At 48.6% G+C, this 25,371-nt stretch overlaps 1 protein-coding gene across 2 annotated transcripts in view; it reads left to right on the forward strand.

The window, feature by feature from the left end:
* The window catches only part of BAZ2A (bromodomain adjacent to zinc finger domain 2A), a 441,771-nt gene that overhangs the window by 32,989 nt on the left and 383,411 nt on the right, over positions 1-25,371 (forward strand). The window contains exon 1 of one of the 2 annotated variants that reach the window (XM_063952545.1): positions 20,564-20,686. The exons of the other annotated variant lie outside the window; for it this stretch is intronic. The gene's annotated coding sequence lies outside the window, so the exon portion shown is untranslated. Of the gene's footprint in view, positions 1-20,563; positions 20,687-25,371 lie in introns of those variants that run through there. 2 annotated transcript variants of the gene reach the window in all.

Consider the following 25,371-nt stretch of genomic DNA (forward strand, 5'->3'; position numbering starts at 1 on the left):
ATGGGATCCAGTGCTGAGAGGGCGGCCACCTTCCCTGTCACAGGTACATGTATTATATACAAGGGCGTAGCTACCATAGGTGCAGGGAGTGCAGCTGCTATGGGAACCAGAGCTGAGAGGGGCCACCTTCCCTGTCACAGTTACATGTGTTATATACAAGGGTGTAGCTACCATAGGTGCAGGCAGTGCAGCTGCTATGGGATCCAGTGCTGAGAGGGCGGCCACCTTCCCTGTCACAGGTACATGTATTATATACAAGGGCGTAGCTACCATAGGTGCAGGGAGTGCAGCTGCTATGGGAACCAGAGCTGAGAGGGGCCACCTTCCCTGTCACAGTTGCATGTGTTATATACAAGGGTGTAGCTACCATAGGTGCAGGGAGTGCAGCTGCTATGGGAACCAGAGCTGAGAGGGGCCACCTTCCCTGTCACAGTTACATGTGTTATATACAGGGTGTAGCTACCATAGATGTAGGGAGTGCAGCTGCTATGGGGTCCAGAGCTGAGAGGGCCACCTGTCCTGTTACAGTTGCATGTGTTATATACAAGGGTGTAGCTACCATAGGTGCAGGGAGTGCAGCTGAGAGGGGCCACCTTCCCTGTCACAGTTACATGTGTTATATACAGGGTGTAGCTACCATAGGTGCAGGGAGTGCAGCTGCTATGGGATCTGGAGCTGAGAAGGCCCACCTTCCCTGTCACAGTTACATGTATTATATACAAGGGTGTACATAACCTCCAACATGACCCATTCCATTACGTACAAAATGCTCTGTGACTGGATTTCCTTGCCAGTGGCAGTTGCAGAGCTGAGGCTGCTCCACAGTCCAAAATTCAACTAGGGGAGCCACACCAGCTGCCAATAAATCCCGGCAACCAATGTTTGGCAGTTTGTGGTGGCAGTTGGTGTGACTCCCCTTTCTGAATTTTGGACTATGCTGCAGCCCCACCTCTGGAGCCGCCACTGGAAAGGAAGTCCAGGAACAGAGCATTTTGTATCTAATTGAATGGGTCATGTTGGAGGGTATGGGTGCAGGGAGTGCATCTGCTATGGGGTCCAGAGCTGAGAGGGGCCCACCTCCCTGTCACAGTTACATGTGTCATATATATTTTTCACCTTTGGGTGGTACATAGGGGCCCTTATAAAGCTTTGCCTTCTGGCATATTATTCCCTTGGACCTGCTCATTGAATAAAAATGGAAGAGGTTCAAGCAATTCTCATTGCTCCGGACTGGCCAAGAAGGGCCTGGTATGCGGATCTACTGGGGATGCTCCTAGAAGACCCATGGCCTCTACCTCTTCGAGAGGATCGTCTACAACAAGGACCGTTCGTCTATCAAGACTTAACACGGCTACATTTGACGGCGTGGAGGTTGAACGTCAAATTCTAGCCCGGAAAGGGGTAACGTCTAAACATTACCACTGTATTTGGAAAAAATATGTCTCGTGGTGTGGAAACAGGAAATTTCCTAAAGTGAAATTTCAACTGGAATGTTTTCTCCTTTTTCTACAGTCAGGTGTGGATGTGGGCCTATGTTTGGGCTCCTTAAAAGTCCAGATTTCGGCCTTGTCCATTTTCTTCCAGAAACAATTGGCTTCCCTCCCTGAGGTTCAGACGTTCTTGAAGGGTTTTCTGCACATCCAACCGCCCTTTGTGCCTCCCACAGCACCTTGGGACATCAACGTGGTGTTGCAGTTTCTACAATGAGAATGGTTTGAGCCTTTACAGGAGGTTGACGTAAAGTTTCTTACGTGGAAGACTGTTACACTTTTGGCCTTAGCTTCAGCAAGTCGTGTGTTGGAACGGGGGGCGTTGTCTCAAAAAAGGGTGTAGTATGGTATGCCTGCGGCCAGGCTCCCGGCGACCAGCATACCGGCGCCGGGAGCCCGACCGCCGGCATACAGACAGCGTGGCGAGCGCAAATGAGCCTTTTGCGGGCTCGCTGCGGGCACGGTGGCGCGCTACGCGTGCCACGCTATTTTATTCTCCCTTCAGGGGGGTCGTGGACCCCCACGAGGGAGAAAAAGTTTCGGTATGTCGGCTGTCGGGATTCCGGCGCCGGTATACTGTGCACCGGTATCCCGACAGTCGGCATACTGAAGACCACCCCTCAAAAAAGACCCTATTTGATTTTCCATGAGGATAGAGCTGAACTCAGAACTTGTCAGCAATTTCTTCCTAAGGTGGTGCCTGCGTTTCATATCAACCAACCTATTGTGGTTCCAGTGCTTCCTGACACCTCTACTACCTCGAAGTCCTTGGATGCTGTGAGGGCTTTGAAGATCAATGTGAAGCGAACAGCTCGTCACAGAAAATCTGACTCGCTGTTTGTTCTCTATGTTCCCAAGAAAATTGGATGTCCTGCTTCGAAGCAGTCTATTGGTCGCTGGATCAGGCTTACTATCCAGCAGGCTTATTCTACAGCAGGATTGCCGGTTCCTAAAGTACAGGCCCACTCTACTAGGTTGGTGGGTTCTTCCTGGTCAGCTACCCGGGGTGTCTCGGCTTTACAGCTCTGCCGAGCAGCTACTTGGTCGGGTTCGAACACGTTTGCTAAGTTCTACAAGTTATACTTTGGCCTCTGAGGACCTTTAATTTGGTCAATCAGTTCTGCAGGAACCTTAGCACTCTCCCACCCGGTTTGGGAGCTTTGGTACATCCCCATGGTACTAATGTGGACCCCAGTATCATCTAGGACGTAAGAGAAAATAGGATTTTAATTACCTACTGATAAATCTTTTTCTCGTAGTCCGTAGAGGATACTGGGCGCCCGCCTGGTGCTTCGTGTTTCCTGTTCTGTTACTTCATTAAGTATTGTGGTTGGTTCAGCTGTACAAGTTTGGTTAGCATGGCTTTCCTCTTGTTTGTGTGTGCTGGTTCGAATCTCACCACTGTTCTGTTAAATCCTTCCTCAGGATATGTCCGTCTCCTCGGGCACAGTTTCTAGACTGAGTCTGGTAGGAGGGGCATAGAGGGAGAAGCCAGTGCACACTGTTGATTTCTTAAAGTGCCCAAGGCTCCTAGTGGACCCGTCTATACCCCATGGTACTAATTTGGACCCCAGTATCCTCTATGGACTACGAGAAAAGGATTTACCGGTAGGTAATTAACATCCCATTTTTATCGACGGCATCTGCCGAAAAGCTATTTATAAGGTCTTTCGCATGTTCATCTGGCAAAATAATAAACCCCGATTTAGTCTTTTGAAATTGCAACAAACCTATGTGTTCTTACTTACACAAAAGAGGATTATTGATAATCCTCTTTTGATGATGGCATTGGTGGTATGGCATTAATAGTCACCATTCTCTTTTTACCATTGCTGGCGAACCGGGAATTCCAATTGGGCCAGGCAGCGTTTCCATTTAATACATAGTATCCCAAAGGTATATGTAACATTCGGGCTCTAGTTGATTCCACCTCCAAACAACCTCTCCAAGTATGTCTATAGCGGAAACATATCCCATCCCACAGACGCAGGCTCTGATGCTTTATCAAGCGCAACATTATGCGAGTGCTGTGGTGAAACATTTTTTTCTTTTAGATTGGTCCAATAACCTGGACTTTGTTTTCCTGACCTCTAGCTGGTACTAAAGCCATCTTCTGCCATTATTATTTGTTACATACCCTGTGGGATCACTTAAAATCCACTATGGGTCTATCCTCCTGGATACAGATATTTCCACACATTACATTGGAGCAGCTCATGAAAACCCACTAGAATGCTGAATGGCAGTAAAAAGGTGTTACTTATATTGAAGAAAAAGTATTTTACATATGTGGATTCAGGAAGAGCCTCTTGCTATGGTTTTATTTCACTCAAAGCTTTTCTATGGATTTCGTAGGGACTGACTGGAAGCCGCCTTTCATAGGAAGTCCACATTGAAAAGGTCTTTAATAACTGGTAAGGGTATATTAATTTGTTAGCCTTTGACATTAAGCAGCAATTACATGAATGCTTCCATTCTACCCAATGGTACAAGACAAGACATTTGTTGGGTGATGTTCCAATGTGTCTGATAGATAACCCCGATGTTCGGGATGCCAGCGGTCACATGACCAACCGTGGCATCCCGAATCTGAGAATGTCGACCGGTTCGGAGGTTAAGTACCCCCAACCCACCCTAACCCTCCTGGGTGGCAGCTAGGGCTAAAATCTAGAGGGTGTGATGGGTAGGGCTAAATTTGGGGTGTGGGGGTGGCTAAGGCTAACCACTCCCCTAATGACTAACCCTAACCTACCCCCCACCCCGGGCCCTAACCCTAATACCCAAACCCGATCCTTAACGTCGGGCTGTCGGTCTCCTGGCATTTCTTCACATGACCACCAGCATCCTAACGGTCGGGAAGCCATTCCAACTACTCTTACTTCTTGTCACCATAGTAGTTCAGATTATGATTTGTCATGCCTGATTTGATATAATTTGTTTTGATTTCATCTGTTCTGAATTTTCTTGTTTTCTTTTCAAATTTTATTATTTTTATTGCTATTTTTATAATAAGCAATCATTTTTAGTTTTGTTTAGATCTATGTATATTCATGGATATCTGTATTGTCATATGTTTTATTTATCCTTGTTTTATATTATGAATTTGTTTGTGTGCTCCACAAGTGAAATAAAAACTTTTAAAAGAATTAAGGAGAACACTGGACGACATTTTAGAAAGATATGAAAGATATTGTTAAAAAATGAACAATATATCGTTCATATCATTCAGTGTGGAGGCACCGACGATAACTGATGTGCGTCCCCGCAGTCGTTCATCGCTGGTCTATCATCGTTTATCATAGCAAGCCAATTTGAACGATATAGATGTTTGCAATGTCAAATCGTTCATACAAATCATTCAGTTTGTATGCAAAAAATCGTTATTGAAAAATCGTTCATTGTTCATATCGTTCATCGTCCAAATCGCCCAGTGTGTAGGGCCCTTTTACGTAGATGTTACTGGGTGCAGACACACTCTCACTCCATGTCCCCTAATTACTCCAACCTGTGCGGGGGATCATTTGGACGGGATGCAGTGACACGACCGGTGGTCAGGATCCCGGCGGTCACGATGCCAACGCTGGGATCCCGAACGTGGGCAATACCAATGGTCGGCATGCCGACACACGGACTATTCCATGACACCCATAGAGTGGGAATAGAACCTGTGGTGAGCGCAGCGAGCCACCGAGCCCTCTGCATGGCGAGCGCAGCGAGCCCGCAAGGGGCTCCATTGTGCTTGCCCCCCCCCCCCAGCATTCTGTACTTGTAAAATTCTCTAAAGAGAATGTTTTAAAAATAATTAGTAAATAAAAAGTGTAATGTGTAAATAATCCCAGCAGCAGCAATGTTAAACACACTGTTGTACTATCCGTTTATATTATGTCACACCGGACCCACAGTTCACAATATGCCACAGTGCCCCACATGCTGGTAATGTGTCTACTGTATGTGTGGGATCCCCCTGTGCATGGTGACCCTTGGGTGACTGCCTCGTTGTTAATCCCGCACTGTCTGTTTGCATGTAGCATGCAGATAATGAGCAGCTGTATCGTTACACTGCATTTTAGAGTTCAGTTAGCACCCACACTTCCCCAATTCCCCCTGCCCTACTAGAAACCTATGCACATATTTTACATGTGTCATGTCTGTATGTATGACATGATCATAGCACAGCAGTTATGTAATTATTTACTAATTTCAGTTATGGATAGCAGGTCTCCGGATTAGAGATTTTATAACTGTATCTGTGAGTGAGCTGCTCTGACTTGTTCCCTAGGCTCTGGCTATTAGATTGTTTTTGGTTGTTTATTTTTTTTGGTCTGTATTCAAGTTTAGGCTGTATCTGGGGCCTTTCTATGTAACAGGCTCACACAAAGAAAGTATAGAGTGCATAGCAAAAACATACTTCTGACAAATTCCTGAATCTTTGCAAGCTGGCAATGCTTTCCCAAGTGTATCTGCTTAAGGGCTTATTTCATGTTCGTATGCAATGCTGAGCGATTATTGGCCGCAATCACACTGCGCACACGTCAAGGTACCTTTGCGATGTTGCTCGCAGTGAGATTTTTAACGCAGAGTGATTAACATAGTGTTCACTCTAGGAGTGAAAAGGGGCAGGGCGCCGGACTCCGGGGGCACATTTGCCGAAACGGGGGCGCGGCCACGCAAATTAGGGGGTGTGGCCACGCCTACGTCATTTTAGGGGGCAGTGCGGCCCACAGACGCTACTATAGAGAGCGTCTGTGGCCGGCGACGTCACTGTTGGGGGCGTGCCCAGCACCTCCGTCGGTGCTAGCTTGCCCCAGCTCTCTCCCAATGCGTGAATGGATGCCGCGCGCATGCGCACGGCATCTATACACGCCGGGAGGGCAGGAAGCGGGCGGCTGTTCTAGCAGGGCGCTGCAAAAGGGGCAGGGTGGGTTTTGCCTGCTATAAAACGGGCAGGGCGCAGCGCCCTGCTAAAACAGCCTAGAGTGAACACTATAACAGGAAGGGACCATTTGGGGGAGATAACGAGGAGTAGCGGCAAAAAACGCAGGTGTGTCACAGACGTTTTCAGGGCGTGTATTTGTCTTCATGCAGAGAAATATGGTGTCAGTGTCTCTACTGCTGCAGCCAGTCTGCGTGACCATAGAATCACTTGAGAAGTCGTCGATGCTGCATATGTGTGCTCAGTTACTGAGGGCTTTGCGATAGCTCTGGTGGGTATCTATATTTTGTTCTGGGCGGAAGCTTCACTTGCTATGCTTAGCAGGTCCGTAGCCTTAAAAGTGGCAGCTGCGTAGGCATGTGCGTTCAGACATGAATTAGGCCCTAAGAGACAAGTTGCTTTAAGACCTATGAAGATTTTGACACCGAAGATATATTAACAGTTGGTTGGAATTGCAACATTTAGGTGCAGTGGGGGAAATATATCAATGGGGTTAATGTGTAAGTCCAGGTAAAGGAAATGGGTGGTCTTCAGGTTGCAGACTGTTGGGATCCTGGCGCACAGTATACCGGCGCCGGAATCCAACAGCCGGAATACCGACAGTTTTTCTCCCTCGTGGAGGTCCACGACCCCCCTGGAGGGAGAATAAATAGCGCACCATGCCCGCAGCGTGGCGAGTGCAGCGAGCCCGCAAGGGGCTCATTTGCGCTCGCCACGCTGTCGGTATGCCGGCGGTCGCCCTTCCGGCACAGATATGCTGGTCGCCGGGAGCCCAGCCGCCGGCATACTACACCCAAAGGAAATGGTGTGTACTACAATTACCGCTTCCCTAAATGTGTTGAAGTGCATAACTAAGTTCTAAGTAAAATACTGCTAGCCCCTTGATAATATTGGCAACAGTGGGGGTAATTCCAAGTTGATCGCAGCAGGATTTTTGTTAGCAATTGGGCAAAACCATGTGCACTGCAGGGGAGGCAGATATAACATGTGCAGATAGAGTTAGATTTGGGTGTGGTGAGTTCAATCTGCAATCTAAATTGCAGTGTAAAAATAAAGCAGCCAGTATTTACTCTGCACAGAAATAAAATAACCCACCCAAATCTAACTCTTTCTGCACATGTTATATCTGCCTCCCCTGCAGTGCACATGGTTTTGCCCAATTGCTATCAAAAATCCTGCTGCGATCAACTTGGAATTACCCCCAGTATACATTAGAATGCATCAAAACTTACTAAAGCTACATTCACTTACTGTTCTGCCTTGTAGCCAGCAAACACTTATGTAAGTCCTGGCACCACTCACTATCCGACGTCCCTGAGTCAGAATCTATAGATGTCCCAATCACAACCCGCAGGTCTCTGCTTGCGCACTCACACTGGTGCTTCTGGGTGGGAGACGTGATAACGCCTGCATGTGCAAGTCACAGTAGGCGCAAGGGCTGACTTGAATTAACGAAAAGATTAGTTAACACTCCCTCTTCAGTAAATGTTTTAATACAGGTTGAGTATCCCTTATCCAAAATGCTTGGGACCAGAAGTATTTTGGATATCGGATTTTTCCGTAGTTTGGAATAATTGCATACCATAATGAGATATCATGGTGATGGGACCTAAATATAAGCACAGAATGCATTTATGTTACATATACACCTTATACACACAGCCTGAAGGTCATTTTAGCCAATACTTTTTATAACTTTGTGCATTAAACAAAGTGTGTCTACATTCACACAATTCATTAATGTTTCATATACACCTTTTACACACAGCCTGAAGGTCATTTAATACAATATTTTTAATAACTTTGTGTATTAAACAAAGTTTGTGTACATTGAGCCATCAGAAAACAAAGGTTTCAATATCTCACTCTCACTCAGAAAAGTCCGTATTTCGGAATTTTTGGATATGGGACACTCAACCTGTAATACATTCCCATGATAAGTATCCTGCTTCACTTTGATAATCGGTAAAGCAGAATCTCATTTAATGATCTTTTGCTTATACTTAACTATATATCCTCCAATATTACCATATTTCTGGGGACTTTCCCGCTATTTCGCGGTCTGGATGGCTTGTGCAAGGTCAGGTGGTATTCCACTGTCTCCCATTCATGCAACAAATAGAATGCTGTATGTTCCTTAAAAATGGACAGCAATTAATGGAGGGGTAAATAATAAAGTTGTAGTTAAATATATAAAAAGTTAGTGATAGAATGGCATGTTCATGATGTGTGTGTGTGTGTGTGTGTGTGTGTGTGTGTGTGTGTGTGTGTGTGTGTGTGTGTTAATGATTACATAGATTAGATATGATTTACTTGAGTGTCTTTCCAGCACAACAGACTTTGGGTGGTCAGATCAAATCTCACTCAAGAATGTCCATCCATGATCCCATTCAAATTACAGGGGAGTATCAAAAGTACTATGCTAAATTATATTATCTTACAGAATCCATAGCTCGGTAGACTCCATTCAGAATTGTTTGTCCCAGTATCACCTCCCAAAGATGTCATCTTTTGCTCTTTAAGGGGGGTACACATGGAGAGATCCGTGCTTAAAATCTAAGCCATCTGACTAGATGGCTTAGATTTTAAGCACTGATCTCTCTGTGTGTATGCCCCTACGCCCCACAGTGATAGCGATGCACGGCCCCGTGCGTTGCTATTGCCGGTGCTAGATTGGCCTGCATGCAGATACAATCTAGCACATCGCTCATTTCAGTCGCTGGGTGAAATGAGCGGCCCACCCGTCCGTCCCCTCACTCAGCACACTTCGCGCTGTGCTAAGCGGGGGGAGAAATGTGTGCTGAGCGGTCTGTGACAGATCGCTCAGCACACATCTCTTCGCGTGTGTACTGCCCTTAGTTAATGGGGGCCAAGAAAGAGGTGCAAAAGATGCCTGACACAATAAAAGGCCCTGAATCACACAAAGCCCCCAGCTGACATGGTTTCACAGCCACCTACTATAAATGTTAAAAATCATGGGGGTCATTCCGAGTTGTTAGCTCGTTGCTGATTTTCGTTATACTGCGATTAGTCGCTAACTGCGCATGGTACGCAGAGCGCTTGCGCTTAGTTATTTTACTATAAACTTAGCTGTTTTGCTGTAGCGTCTGTGGCGCTTTTCAGTCGTACTGGTGTTCGGTAAATGATTGACAGGAAAGGGGCGTTTCTGGGCGGCAACTTAGCGTTTTCCCAGCGTTGGCTAAAAAACGCAGGCGTGTCAAGGAAAAACGCGAGAGTGTCTGGAGAAACGGGGGAGTGGCTGGCCGAACGTAGGGCGTGTTTGTGATGTCAAACCAGGAACGAAATGGGCTCAGCTGATCGCAGTGTAGGAGTAAGTCTCGAGCTACTCAGAAACTGCTAAGAATTTTCTATTCGCAATTCTGCTAATCTTTCGTTTGCAATTCTGCTATGCTAAGATACACTCCCAGAGGGCGGCGGCCTAGCGTGTGCAATGCTGCTAAAATCAGCTAGCGAGCGAACAACTCTGAATGACCCCCCATATTTCCCATATATTGCTGAGGTGTTCAACAGTGTGGTGTGTAGGGTTTTTCCTCCAAAGAGGCTCTTGCAGCAATAAATAAGAATTTACTCACCGGTAATTCTATTTCTCGTAGTCCGTAGTGGATGCTGGGAACTCCGTAAGGACCATGGGGAATAGACGGGCTCCGCAGGAGACTGGGCACTCTAAAAGAAAGATTAGGTACTATCTGGTGTGCACTGGCTCCTCCCTCTATGCCCCTCCTCCAGACCTCAGTTAAGGAAGCTGTGCCCGGAAGAGCTGACACAACAAGGAAAGGATTTGGAATCCAGGGTAAGACTCATACCAGCCACACCAATCACACCGTACAACTCGTGATAACCATACCCAGTTAACAGCATGAACAATAACTGAGCCTCAGTAACAGATGGCTCAAAACAATAACCCTTTAGTTAAGCAATAACTATATACATGTATTGCAGAGAGTCCGCACTTGGGACGGGCGCCCAGCATCCACTACGGACTACGAGAAATAGAATTACCGGTGAGTAAATTCTTATTTTCTCTGACGTCCTAGTGGATGCTGGGAACTCCGTAAGGACCATGGGGATTATACCAAAGCTCCCAAACGGGCGGGAGAGTGCGGATGACTCTGCAGCACCGAATGAGCAAAGGCAAGGTCCTCCTCAGCCAGGGTATCAAACTTGTAGAACTTAGCAAATGTGTTTGAACCCGTCCAAGTAGCAGCTCGGCAAAGCTGTAAAGCCGAGACCCCTCGGGCAGCCGCCCAAGAAGAGCCCACCTTCCTTGTGGAATGGGCTTTTACTGATTTAGGATGCGGCAATCCTGCCGCAGAATGAGCTTGCTGAATCGTGTTACAGATCCAGCGCGCAATAGTTTGCTTTGAAGCAGGAGCACCCAGCTTGTTGGGTGCATGCAGGATAAACAGCGAGTCAGCTTTCCTGACTCCAGCCGTCCTGGCTACATAGATTTTCAAAGCCCTTACTACATCTAGTAACTTGGAGTCCTCCAAGTCCCGAGTAGCCGCAGGCACCACAATAGGTTGGTTCAAATGAAACGCTGATACCACCTTAGGGAGAAATTGGGGACGAGTCCTCAATTCTGCCCTGTCCATATGGAAGATCAGATAAGGGTTTTTACATGACAAAACCGCCAATACTGACACACGCCTAGCCGAAGCTAAGGCCAATAGCATGACCACTTTCCACGTGAGATATTTTAGCTCCATGGTCTTAAGTGGCTCAAACCAGTGGGATTTCAGGAAATCCAACACAACGTTAAGATCCCAAGGTGCCACCGGTGGCACAAAAGGAGGCTGAATATGCAGCACCCCCGGAACAACGTCTGAACTTCAGGCAGTGAAGCCAGTTCATTTTTAGAGAAAATGTATAGGGCTGAAATCTTGACCTTTATGGATCCTAATTTTAGGCCCATAGTCACTCCTGACTGTAGGAAGTGAAGGAATCGACCGCGCTGGAATTCCTCTGTAGGGCCTTCCCGGCCGCACACCAAGCAACCTATTTTCGCCATATACAGTGAAAAAGTCTTGCTGTCACGTCTTTCCTAGCCTTTATCAGCGTAGGAATAACTGCATCCGGAATGCCCTTTTCCGCTAGGATCCGGCGTTCGACCGCCATGCCGTCAAATGCAGTCGCTGTAAATTTTGGAACAGACAGGGCCCCTGTTGCAACATGTCCTGTCTGAGAGGCAGAAGCTCTGAGTCCTCTGAGAGCATTTCCTGCAGCTCCGGGTACCGAGTCCTTCTTGGCCAATTCGGAGCAAAGAATATTGTTTACACTCCTCCTTTTATTACAATTCTCAGCCCTTGGGTATGAGAGGAAGAGGAGGGAATACAGAGACCGACTGAAACACCCACGGTGTTACTAGTGCGACCACAGCTATCACCTGAGGGTCCCTTGACCCGGCGTAAAACCTTTTTTTTTAGCTTTTTATTGAGGTGGGACGCCATCTAGTCCACCTTAGGCAGTTCCCATCAATTTGCAAAGTGCGTGACGACTTCCTGATGAAGTCCCCACTTTCCCGGGTGGATGTCGTGCCTGCCGAGGAAGTCTGCTTCCCAGCTGTCCACTCCCGGAATGAACACTGCTGACAGTGCGCTTACTTGATTCTCCGCCCAGCGAAGAATTCTGGTGGCTTTTACTCTCGCCACCCTGCTCCTTGTGCCGCCTTGGCGGTTTACATGAACCCCTGCGGTCTGACTGGATCAGAACTGGTTGGTCGCGAAGCAGGATCTCCGCTTGACTTAGGGCGTTGTATATGGCCCTTAGTTCCAGGATATTGGTGTGAAGGCAAGTCTGTTGACTTGACCACAGACCTTGGAAATTTCTTCCCTGTGTAACTGCCCCCCACCCTCGGAGGCTTGCATCCGTGGTCACCAGGATCTAGTCCTGAATTCCGAATCTGCGGCCCTCGAGAAGGTGAGCCCTCTGCAGCCACCACAGGAGAGACACCCTGGCCCTGGGGGATAGGGTGATTAACCGATGCCTCTGAAGAGGTGATCCGGACCACTTGTCCAGTAAGTCCCATTGGAAAGTCCTCGCATGGAACCTGCCTAATGGAATGGCCTCGTATGATGCCACCTTCCTTCCCAGGACTCGAGTGCAGTGATGCACTGACACCTGTTTTGGTTTTAATAGATTCCTGACCAGTGTCATGAGCTCCTGAGCTCTCTCTATCGGGAGATAAACCCTTTTCTGGTCTGTGTCTAGGATCGTGCCTAGGAGAGGCAGATGAGCTGTAGGAACCAACTGCGACTTTGGAATATATAGAATCCAGCCGTGTTGCCGTTACACTTCCAGAGAAAGTGATACGCTGTTCAGCAACTGCTCTCTTGATCTCGCTTTTATGAGGAGATCGTCCAAGTACGTTATAATAGTGACACCTTGCTTCCGCAGGAGCACAATCATATCCGCCATTACCATGGTGAATATTCTCGGGGCCGTGGAGAGACCAAACGGCAACATCTGAAATTGGTAATGACAATCCCGTACCGCAATTCTGAGGTACGCCTAATGAGGTGGATAAATGGGGACCTGAAGGTATGCATCCCTTATGTCCCGATTCACAATAAAGTCTCCCCCTTTTTAGGCTTGCACTGACCGATCTTAGCGATTCCATCTTGAACTTGAACCTTCTCAGGTATATGTTCAGGGATTTTTAATTCAATATGGGTCTGACCGAACGTCTGGTTTCAGGATTACAACATGGTCTAATAATAACACCCTCTTGTTGAAGGAGGGGACCCTTGACCACCACTTGTTAAAGATACAATTTGTGAATTGCAGTTAACACTGGCTCCCTCTCTTGGGGGGAAGCCCGCAGGGCCATGGGTGAGGGGGCATCGTCTCACAGTCCAGCTTGTATCCCTGAGACACAATATCTATTGCCCAGGGATCGAACAGGGAGTGAACCCACTTGTGGCTGAACTTACGAAGGCGTGTCCCCACCGGGCCTAGCTCGGCCTGTGGAGCCCCAGCGACATTGGTGGATTTTTGTAGGGGCCGGGGAGGACTTCTGTTCCTGGGAACTAGCTGCCCGGCTCTGACAAGAAAGGACGCACCTCAGACTTTCTTGTTTCTTTATTCGAAAGGCTGCATTTAATAATGTCGTGCTTTCTTAGGCTGTGCAGGAATATAAGGCAAACTAGCAGAATTACCAGCTATAGCTGTGGAGACCAGGCCCGAGAACCCTTCTCCACACAATCCTCAGCCTTCTATATGCCTCTTAAGTCGGCATCATCTGTCCAATGCATATTCTACAGGACACGTCAAGCAGAGATCGACATAGCTTTGACTCTAGGACCCAGTATACTCATGTCTCTTTGGGCATGCTTTATAACTATATATCTATCACTTAAGACAGCATCTTTAATATATTTATATTGCATACTAGGGTCTCATCTCTGCTGATAAGGTACCTGTCCACGCTGCCACAGCGCTATAAACCCATGCCGACACCATCGCCGGTCTGGGTAGTATACTAGAATGCGCACGCTATCTGCAGGATTCCTGAGAATAGCAAGTGCTACCGTCTGTGCAAACAGGACACCCCAGGGGAAGATTCTCAACATATCCTGGCCCTAGTGGGGAAAGGATACAGCCTGAGAATTCTCTTGTGGGAAGCTGCCGTCTCTTGTCTGGAGATTCCCGCTCTTTTTCCTCATGAGAGGAGGGAAATTTACCTCAGCATTCTTCCCCTTAAACATGTGTACTCTCGTGTCAGGGACAGATGAGTCATCAGTGATATGCAAATCATCTTTTATTTCAATAATCATATATTGAATACCTTCTAGCCATCTTGGCTGTAACTGTTATGCACACCAGTGCCTGCAGGAAAGTACTGGTGTCAGAACTGTTATGCACTCCAGTGCCTGCAGGAATGTACTGGTGTTTGAACTGTTATGCACACCAGTGCCTGCAGGAATGTACTGGTGTCTGAACGGATAGGTATGCAAAACAAATGAACTCACAGACAGACTGGGGAATATGACATTACGTACACAGAAGGTGATAGGGTAACAAAATACACACAAAGTGAACAGAGAAGCCCAGAGGCTAAGGAACTGGGTGTCTCCCTAGTATTAGTAATGCTCAGATGGGAAAAGCAAGATGTTGTGTTTTAATACGCAGAGAACCCGAAATGCTGTTGCTAAGGGCAACAGCAAAACCCTAAAGGGTTACCAACGGGTGTGGCAGTAAACTCCTTGGTCAGAGATGGAATGATAGACACAAGGAGAGTCTCCACAATCCTAATTCTCACTTGCAGTGCACAGGTTCAGCTTAATGCCACTAAACTGACACCTGACACCTTGCACAGTGAGACAGGATTTAGGCAGGCAAGTCTTAGAATACAGCCGCAAACTTGCTAAGTTCACAGAGTAGTAAAAGAACCCCAGCAAGCTAAACGACTGACTCCAGTCTTACTGCTAGGTCTGGATTGGCAGAGTGAAGTACCAGTAAGCAACAACAAATACAAAGCTACACAGTACTGGCTAACTTTCAGGAACTGACTAACCAACAAAGATTCAGCAGCATCTGCTTAACCTGAGAAGAGGCCTTATAAAGCAGGTGCTGTCCACGCCCCACTCAGACCTCACAGACTGTGAGCACAAAAACCAGCACCGGATCCCCTGCCGTGCACAGAGCCTGTAACCACTGCACAGCAAAAGACCCGAACCGGAGTATCAGCTGCGCTCAGGTTACTCCGCTAGCACTTGTCTCCCGGTTGCCATGACGACGTGGCAGCACAGGGCAGGAGACCCTAACAGTAACTTTGCATTATCGTAGTCGACAGTGGAGTTAAACTCCATGTCGATACCAGTGTTTGTTATTATGGATAGTGAGCATTGAGAGACTCTGAAAGTCTCTGTGACATAGGGACAGACCTGGGTAGATTTCCTGTCTGTTCCTTAACCTTATGTGTAATAAATTCACCTTAGCACTTACACATATCAAAACAGGTGTCGGCGTTGTCGACGGAGACACCCTCTCACACACATATCCGCTCTATCACCTCCTTAGAGGAGCCTTTTACCTCAGACATGTCGACACACGCGTACCGACACACCACACACACAGGGGATGCTCTATTTGAGGACAGTTCCCCCACAAGGCCCTTTGGAGAGACAGAGAGAGAGTATGCCAGCACACACCCCAGCGCTATATAACCCAGGGATTACACTACAACTCAGTGTTTACCCAGTAGCTGCTGTATATACAATTTTTGCGCCTAAATTTATGTGCCCCCCCCCCCCTCTCTTTTCACTCTTTGTGTACCAGGATACTGCTGGGGAGAGCCTGGGGAGCTTCCTTCCAGCGGAGCTGTGAAGAGAAAATGGCGCTGGTGTGCTGAGGAAGGAGGCCCGGCCCCCTCAGCGGTGGGCTTCTGTCCTGTTTCTGACTAAAAATGGCGGGGGTTTTACACACATACAGTTTTCCAGACTGTATTATGTGTATATATTGCCAAAAGGTATTCTTATTGCTGCCCAGGGCGCCCCCCCCAGCGCCCTGCACTCTACAGTGACCGGAGTGTGTGGTGTGCAGTGGGAGCAATGGCGCACAGCTGCAGTGCTGTGCGCTACCTTAATGAAGACCGGAGTCTTCTGCCGCCGATTTTATCTCCTTCTTCTGTCTTCTGGCTCTGCAAGGGGGACGGCGGCGCGGCTCCGGGAACGTACGATCGAGGTCAGGCCCTGTGTTCGAACCCTCTGGAGCTAATGGTGTCCAGTAGCTTAAGAAGCACAAGCTAGCTGCACGCAGGTAGGTTTGCTTCTCTCCCCTCAGTCCCACGTAGCAGTGAGTCTGTTGCCAGCAGATCTCACTGAAAATAAAAAACCTAACAAATACTTTCTTTCTAGCAAGCTCAGGAGAGCCCACTAGGAGCACCCAGCTGATTCTAACTGAGGTCTGGAGGAGGGGCATAGAGGGAGGAGCCAGTGCACACCAGATAGTACCTAATCTTTCTTTTAGAGTGCCCAGTCTCCTGCAGAGCCCGTCTATTCCCCACGGTCCTTACGGAGTTCCCAGCATCCACTAGGACGTTAGAGAAATTATAATATCTAAAGAGGCAAATAATGCATCCAACAATACTCAGTATAGACCTATATCGCTGTTAAGCACTGATATCAGCTGAATGTTCTATCTTGCTTGGTCCATAACAATTAAGTGAGTTTTATACCTTGTAGGCAGGCAGGCGATATAACCTGGTGTGTGATTAGTCTCATCCATTCTATAAACACTAAGCATAGGATTACCATACTATCCCTGTAAACTGAGACACTTATGAATTACACAGGTCCACTAGCTGATTAAAACCAGGTGGAATGCAGGCTTGAAGTCAGCCAGCCACAGAACCTGTGTAATTCATAAGTTTCCCGGCTTAAAGGGATAGTATGGTAAACCTAGCTAAGCACACCCTGGCCTTAGAACTTTCTCTTCATCCAGAGAATACCTCTGACCAGGTCAGTTATCTTATTATAATGCAAACTTTACATTTGGCTTTGAAGGTGACTTCTTCATGGAATCCAAGCCCTATTTTGGTTCCTTCAGCCAGGGTCTCAGTGAACAGTCTTTTATTAGAAAACTTTTTTTAAATTTTTTGTATAAAGAACGGCACTAGGCAGGGTTGTCCATTGATACCCCTAATTTTTGGCCAAATTATAAAGCCCTGATATTGGATATAGGCAGGGGTTAAAGTGAGCCGGAACGGGGCGGAACTGCGTTCCGTCAGTTCCACCAGGAGACGGAACGCAGTTCCGCCTCCCCCGGCTCACCTAACCCGATGTCCCGGGCGGCGCTGCAGGGAGATGCCGGGCGCCCGCTGAGATCGCGTTACCAGCGGGCGCCCATCTCCCTCTCCGCAGCGGCAGCCGGAGCTCAGTACTGAGCTCCGGCTTCCGGCTCTGTCAGTGCGCGCTATGGGAGAGAGTCATGACGTCTCTCCCATAGTGCCGAGGAGCGGGCGGCGAGAGAGGACTGCGGCGGGAGCGGGGCTTGGTAAGTATGGTGCTCCTCCCCCCACCTCCCTCCTATATGTGTACCACTAGCGGCGTTTCTACTGGGGGCTAGTTACTGGGGGGCTTTTACTACTGGGGGGCTTTACTACTGGGGCAAACTACAGAGGGGCAAAACTACTGGGGGGCTTTACTACTGGGGCAAACTACAGAGGGGCAAACTACTGGGGGGCTTTACTACTGGGCGAATTACAGAGGGGCAAACTACTGGGGGGCTTTAGTACTGGGGGCAAACTACTGGGGGGCTTTACTGCTGGGGAAAACTACAAGGGGCAAGCTACAAAGGGGCAAACTACTGGCAGCATTACTACTGGGGGCTAAACTACAAGGGGGCATAATTACAGGAGCTAAACTACTGGGGGTATAACTACAAGGGGGCAAACTACTGGGGACATAACTAACTTTGGCAAACTACATGGGGGCTAAACTACAGGGGCTAAACAACTGGGGGCACAACTGCAGGGGGCATTACCACTGGGGGATAAACTACATGGGGCAAACTGCATGAGGGCAAAACTACTGGGGGCATTATCACTCAGAAGCTAAACTAAAGGGGGGGGGAGTAAATTGCTGGGGTCATAACTGCAGGGGCATTACCAGTATGGGCATGACTACTGGGGCTAAACTACAGGGGCTAAACGACTAGGGGCAATACTACACAGGGGCATTACCATTAAGGGCATTACTGATGGGGTGCACAGCTAATGAGGGCATTGTAAAGGGGGCACTTCATAAGGGGCACTACTGTTGGGGGCATTGCATAAGGGGCACTACTACTGTGGGCATTGTATAAGGGGTGCTACTGCTGGTGGCATTACTGTATGGGCCGACAAAGAAGCTGCGTTCCCGGTCCGCCCTCCGTCGCTCCACCCCTACCATCGCCGCCGCACTGGAAGCCCAGGTTCCAGACTCCCAGCTGCAGCGGATCTGGGACCAGGCCGGCTTTATTATCCCTGCCGCTGCATCGAGCTCCTGTGACCGCGGCGCTACTAGTTCAAATCTGTCGCTGATTGGCTGCCGGTCCGCAGCAGTTTTGAAATATTAGCGCCGTGGTCACAGGAGCTCGATGCGGCGGCAGGAATAAAGCCAGCCTGGTTCCAGATCCACTGCAGCCGCCCTCAGCCTCTTCTGCCGCCCCGCCCTCGGACCTCTGCGCACCCACAGCCTCCTCCTCCGCACTATCTCCGAGGCCCACAGCCTCCTCCACGTCACGCCTACCACAGCCTACTCATCCACAGCACCGCAGACCACCGCCGCTGCTAAACAGGTAATCTAACCTGCTGCCTTTCTCTCTCCCTAGTCCCTACTGTATTCCCTTGCTGTCACTTTCCATGTCCCTGCTGTCACTTTCCATGTCCCTGCTGTCACTCTCCCTGTCACTCTATAATGTGAATTTCGGCTCATACCGTGTGCTATAATGTGAATTTCGGCTCATACTGTGTGGTGTAATGTGAATTTCGGCTCATACCGTGTGCTATAATGTGAATTTCGGCTCATACTGTGTGGTGTAATGGGAATTTCGGCTCATACCGTGTGGTGTAATGTGAATTTGGCTCTTACTGTGTGGTGTAATGTGAATTTGGCTCATACTGTGTGGTGTAATATGAATGTGGCTCATACTGTGTGGTATAAATGTGAATTTCGGCTCATACAGTGAGGTATAATGTGAAAGGGGTCCTACTATTGTGGTGCATAATGTGTATAAGGGGTATATGGTGTGGTAAACTACACTGAAGGGCACGCCCCCTTTTGCGTGGCCATGCCCCCTTTTCAGGAGTGCGCGCGCCTTCGGCGCGCACATAATTGCACCCTTCACTTTTCCATACCCCACTTCAAAATTTCCACTTGGGTACTACTACTGTGGGCATTATTACTATTGTGTGACCACGCCCCTTTCTTTTTGAGGTCACACCCCTTTTTTACATGGGCACCGTGGGGAGGGGGGTGAGTTCCACCACCTCTCTAGCACCACTTTAAGCACTGGATATAGGAGTATTACTCAGTGAGGGGTACTACAAAATGTCTCATTGCTGACAACATCCTCCTAACGTTAACCGCTCCCCATAGTCTATCCCCAAGCTCCCACGGATTCTAGATGTATAATGATACTAAACTAAAGTCACAAAAAAAAAGAAAAAACCTGGCGCTGATTAAAATATGTATTAATCACCTGTTTATTCAGCAGCTGTCAATTAGGGCTAACTCAATCCCAGTGATGCAAGTATAGTGGTACGGGCCGGTACTGTGTACCGTTAAGAAATTGGAAGTCGGTACGCAGTACCACCGGACTGACCACCTTGCAGCCACTATTAGTTTATACTGCACCGCCGAGCACTGCACTTGGCGGCGCAGTTTAAACTGCATCCAGCCTGCTGCTACCCCCGGTTACCATGACAACTGTGTGGCGACTGGCTGCTGCCACTGCCACTGGGATACACAGCACATAGCAGCCCGGCCGCTGCGCTCATTCCTCTGACCACACAATGGCGGAGAGGTGCTTGGCTGCGGCGGGAAGAGGATAACAGGGGAGGCTGGCAGCTCCAGGATTTTGGGAATGAGGAGGACTTATAAGTTACTCCTTCCCCGCTTCCTACTTCCAGGCTGAGACGCGCAGCTGACCAGACAGAGTAACCCTTCAGGCCCTGCATGCCTCATACAGAAATCAAAGATGAGAGTGGCTGGCTGCAAGTGAACAGTGGCAGGCTGAGAGACACAGAGTGATGGAGGGGTGGGGGGGAGACTGAGAGACACAGTAAGGTGGGAAGGGGCAGGCTGAGAGACACAGTGAAGGGGGGGACAGGCTGGGAGACAGAATTAAAGGGGGGCAGGCTGAGACACAGATTTAAAGGGGGCTGGCTGAGAATAGCGGGGGAGATGATGGTGTAACTAAGAGATGCAGGCGGGAGATGACAATGTGGCTGAGAGTAACAGGGGAAGATGATGGTGTGGCTGAGAAACGCAGAAGGGAAAAAGATGGTGTGGCTGAGAAATGCGGGGGGGGTAAGATGATTGTGTGGCTGGAATACGCAGGGGGTAGAAGGTGACACAGATGGCATGACTCTGGTTGAACCTTTGTTGTATGACGATGACTTTGGTTATATTCCTACACAAACCGGCATCTTTCCGGACCATGGGATTTCCTACATGAATAGTGAATACCGACTGAAGACGCCGTCTGACTGGGCAGGATACATTTCTTCAGAGGTTCCCCATTGTGAGAAACCACCATATAGGTAAGATGCATTTGGAATGGAAAGCAATGTTCCCAGAGTAATGAGAAATGGCTAGCATATCATGTTGGCACACCCCATTTTCATTGGCTACGTCCCTCGTGACACGTGGCCATGCCCATCTGGGGGGGAGGGGGGTGCGCGCCGTACAAGTGATACATGTTTTCTTGCACCAGTGCTCAACCCCCAGAGTATACAGAACAATAAATGAGAAAAAGAAGCGCTAGAAAACAGTTTGTTACTACAGAAAACACCCATACAATAGTATACAGTGGTTCACCCTGGATGCTACAAGAATTCATACAAATATTTTTTAGTCTGAAAACTCTCTCTCTCTCTTTTTTTTTTTATCTGACGTCCTAAGTGGATGCTGGGGACTCCGTCAGGACCATGGGGATTAGCGGCTCCGCAGGAGACAGGGCACAAAAGTAAAAGCTTTAGGATCAGGTGGTGTGCACTGGCTCCTCCCCCCATGACCCTCCTCCAAGCCTCAGTTAGATTTTTGTGCCCGGCCGAGAAGGGTGCAATCTAGGTGGCTCTCCTAAAGAGCTGCTTAGAGTAAAAGTTTTGTTAGGTTTTTTATTTTCAGTGAGTCCTGCTGGCAACAGGCTCACTGCATCGAGGGACTTAGGGGAGAGAAGTGAACTCACCTGCGTGCAGGATGGATTGGCTTCTTAGGCTACTGGACACCATTAGCTCCAGAGGGAGTCGGAACACAGGTCTCACCCTGGGGTTCGTCCCGGAGCCGCGCCGCCGACCCCCTTGCAGATGCCGCAAAGTGAAGAGGTCCAGAAACCGGCGGCAGAAGACTTTTCAGTCTTCATAAGGTAGCGCACAGCACTGCAGCTGTGCGCCATTGTTGTCAGCACACTTCATAGCAGCGGTCACTGAGGGTGCAGGGCGCTGGGGGGGGCGCCCTGGGCAGCAATGATAGTACCTTATTCTGGCTAAAAATACATCACATATAGCCCCTGGGGGCTATATGGATGTATTTAACCCCTGCCAGGTCTCAGAAAAACGGGAGAAGAAGCCCGCCGAAAAGGGGGCGGGGCCTATTCTCCTCAGCACACAGCGCCATTTTCCCTCACAGAAATGCTGGTGGGAAGGCTCCCAGGCTCTCCCCTGCACTGCACTACAGAAACAGGGTTAAAACAGAGAGGGGGGGCACTTATTTGGCGATTTGACTATATATATTAAAATGCTATAAGGGAAAAACACTTATATAAAGGTTGTCCCTGTATAATTATAGCGTTTTTGGTGTGTGCTGGCAAACTCTCCCTCTGTCTCCCCAAAGGGCTAGTGGGGTCCTGTCCTCTATCAGAGCATTCCCTGTGTGTGTGCTGTGTGTCGGTACGTGTGTGTCGACATGTATGAGGACAATGTTGGTGAGGAGGCGGAGCAATTGCCTGTAATGGTGATGTCACTCTCTAGGGAGTCGACACCAGAATGGATGGCTTATTCAAGGAATTACGTGATAATGTCAACAGAGACGGCCGGCAAACAAAATAGTACCTGTCCAGGCGTCTCAAACACCGTCAGGGGCTTTAAAACGCCCATTTACCTCAGTCGGTCGACACAGACACAGACACGGACACTGATTTCAGTGTCGACGGTGAAGAAACAAACGTATTTTCCTTTAGGGCCACACGTTACTTGTTAAGGGCAATGAAGGAGGTGTTACATATTTCTGATACTACAAGTACCACAAAAAAGGGTATTATGTGGGGTGTGAAAAAACTACCTGTAGTTTTTCCTGAATCAGATAAATTAAATGAAGTGTGTGATGATGCGTGGGTTTCCCCCGATAGAAAATTATTGGCGGTATACCCTTTCCCGCCAGAAGTTAGGGCGCGTTGGGAAACACCCCTTAGGGTGGATAAGGCGCTCACACGCTTATCAAAACAAGTGGCGGTACCGTCTCCAGATAGGGCCGTCCTCAAGGAGCCAACTGATAGGAGGCTGGAAAATATCCTAAGAAGTATATACACACATACTGGTGTTATACTGCGACCAGCGATCGCCTCAGCCTGGATGTGCAGAGCTGGGGTGGCTTGGTCGGATTCCCTGACTAAAAATATTGATACCCTTGACAGGGACAGTATTTTATTGACTATAGAGCATTTAAAGGATGCATTTCTATATATACGAGATGCACAGAGGGATATTTGCACTCTGGCATCAAGAGTAAGTGCGATGTCCATATCTGCCAGAAGATGTTTATGGACACGACAGTGGTCAGGTGATGCAGATTCCAAACGGCACAAAGAAGTATTGCCGTATAAAGGGGAGGAGTTATTTGGGGTCGGTCCATCGGACCTGGTGGCCACGGCAACTGCTGGAAAATCCACCGTTTTTACCCTAAGTCACATCTCTGCAGAAAAAGACACCGTCTTTTCAGCCTCAGTCCTTTCGTCCCCATAAGAGTCATATCTGCCCAGGGATAGAGGAAAGGGAAGAAGACTGCAGCAGGCAGCCCATTCCCAGGAACAGAAGCCTCCACCGCTTCTGCCAAGTTTCTCAGCATGACGCTGGGGCCGTACAGGACCCCTGGATCCTACAAGTAGGATCCCAAGGGTACAGATTGGAAAGTCGAGACGTTTCCCCTTCGCAGGTTCCTGAAGTCTGCTTTACCAACGTCTCCCTCCGACAGGGAGGCAGTATTGGAAACAATTCACAAGCTGTATTCCCAGCAGGTGATAATCAAAGTACCCCTCCTACAACAAGGAAAGGGGTATTATTCCACACTATGTTGTGGTACTGAAGCCAGAAGGCTCGGTGAGACCTATTCTAAATCTGAAATATTTGAACACTTACAAAGGTTCAAATCAAGATTGAGTCACTCAGAGCAGTGATAGCGAACCAGGAAGAAGGGGACTATAGGGTGTCCCGGGACATCAGGGATACTTACCTCCATGTCCCAATTTGCCCTTCTCACCAAGGGTACCTCAGGTTCGTGGTACAGAACTGTCACTATCAGTTTCAGACGCTACCGTTTGGATTGTCCACGGCACCCCGGGTCTTTACCAAGGTAATGGCCGAAATGATGATTCTTCTTCAAAGAAAATGGACGACCTCCTGATAAGAGCAAGGTCCAGAGAACAGTTGGAGGTCGGAGTAGCACTATCTCAAGTAGTTCTACGACAGCACGGGTGGATTCTAAATATTCCAAAACCGCAGTTGTTTCCGACGACACATCGGCTGTTCCTAGGAATGATTCTGGACACAGTCCAGAAAAGGGTGTTTCTCCCGGAGAAGAAAGCCAGGGAGTTATCCGAGCTAGTCAGGAACCTCCTAAAACCAGGAAAAGTGTCAGTGCATCATTGCACAAGGGTCCTGGGAAAAATGGTGGCTTCTTACGAAGCGATTCCATTCGGCAGTTTTCACGCAAGAACTTTTCAGTGGGATCTGCTGGAAAAATGGTCTGGATCGCATCTTCAGATGCATCAGCGGATAACCCTGTCTCCAAGGACAAGGGTGTTTCTTCTGCGGTGGCTGCAAAGTACTCATCTACTAATGGGCCGCAGATTCGGCATTCAGGAAGGGTCCTGGTGACCAGGGATGCCAGCCTGAGAGGCTGGGGAGCAGTCACACAAGGAAAAAAAAAAAAAAAAATTTCCAGGGAGTGTGATCAAGTCTGGAGAATTCTCTCCACATAAATATACTGGAGCTAAGGGCAAGTTACAATGCTCTAAGCTTAGCAAGACCTCTGCTTCAAGGTCAGCCGGTATTGATCCAGTGGGACAACATCACGGCAGTCGCCCACGTAAACAGACAGGGCGGCACAAGAAGCAGAAGGGCAATAGCAGAAACTGCAAGGATTCTTCGCTGGGCGGAAAATCAGGTGATAGCACTGTCAGCAGTGTTCATTCCGACGCCCGGGAGAGTGGGGATTTCATCGGGAAATCTTCCACATGATTGTGAACCATTGGGAAAGACCAAAGGTGGACATGATGGCGTCCCGCCTGAACAAAAAACTGGACAGGTATTGCGCCAGGTCAAGAGACCCTCAGGCAATAGCTGTGGACGCTCTGGTAACACCGTGGGTGTACCAGTCAGTGTATGTGTTCCCTCCTCTGCTTCTCATACCCAAGGTACTGAGAATTATAAGACGTAGAGGAGTAAGAACTATACTCGTGGCTCCGGATTGGCCAAGAAGGACTTGGTACCTGGAACTTCAAGAGATGCTCACAGAGGACTCATGGCCTCTGCCGCTAAGAAGGGACTTGCTTCAGCAAGTACCATGTCTGTTCCAAGACTTACCGCGGCTGCGTTTGACGGCATGGCGGTCGAACGCCGGATCCTGAGGGAAAAAGGCATTCCGGAAGAGGTCATTCCTACCCTGGTCAAAGCCAGGAAGGAGGTGACCGCACAACATTATCACCACATGTGGCGAAAATATGTTGCGTGGTGTGAGGCCAGGAAGGCCCCACGAAGAAATTTCAACTCGGTCGATTCCTGCATTTCCTGCAAACAGGAGTGTCTATGGGCCTCAAATTGGGGTCCATTAAGGTTCAAATTTCGGCCCTGTCGATTTTCTTCCAGAAAGAATTGGCTTCAGTTCCTGAAGTCCAGAAGTTTGTCAAGGGAGTACTGCATATACAACCCCCTTTTGTGCCTCCAGTGGCACTGTGGGATCTCAACGTAGTTCTGGGATTCCTCAAATCACATTGGTTTAAACCGCTCAAATC

This window comes from Pseudophryne corroboree, chromosome 2 (genome assembly GCF_028390025.1).
Source record: "Pseudophryne corroboree isolate aPseCor3 chromosome 2, aPseCor3.hap2, whole genome shotgun sequence".
Lineage (NCBI taxonomy): Eukaryota > Metazoa > Chordata > Amphibia > Anura > Myobatrachidae > Pseudophryne > Pseudophryne corroboree.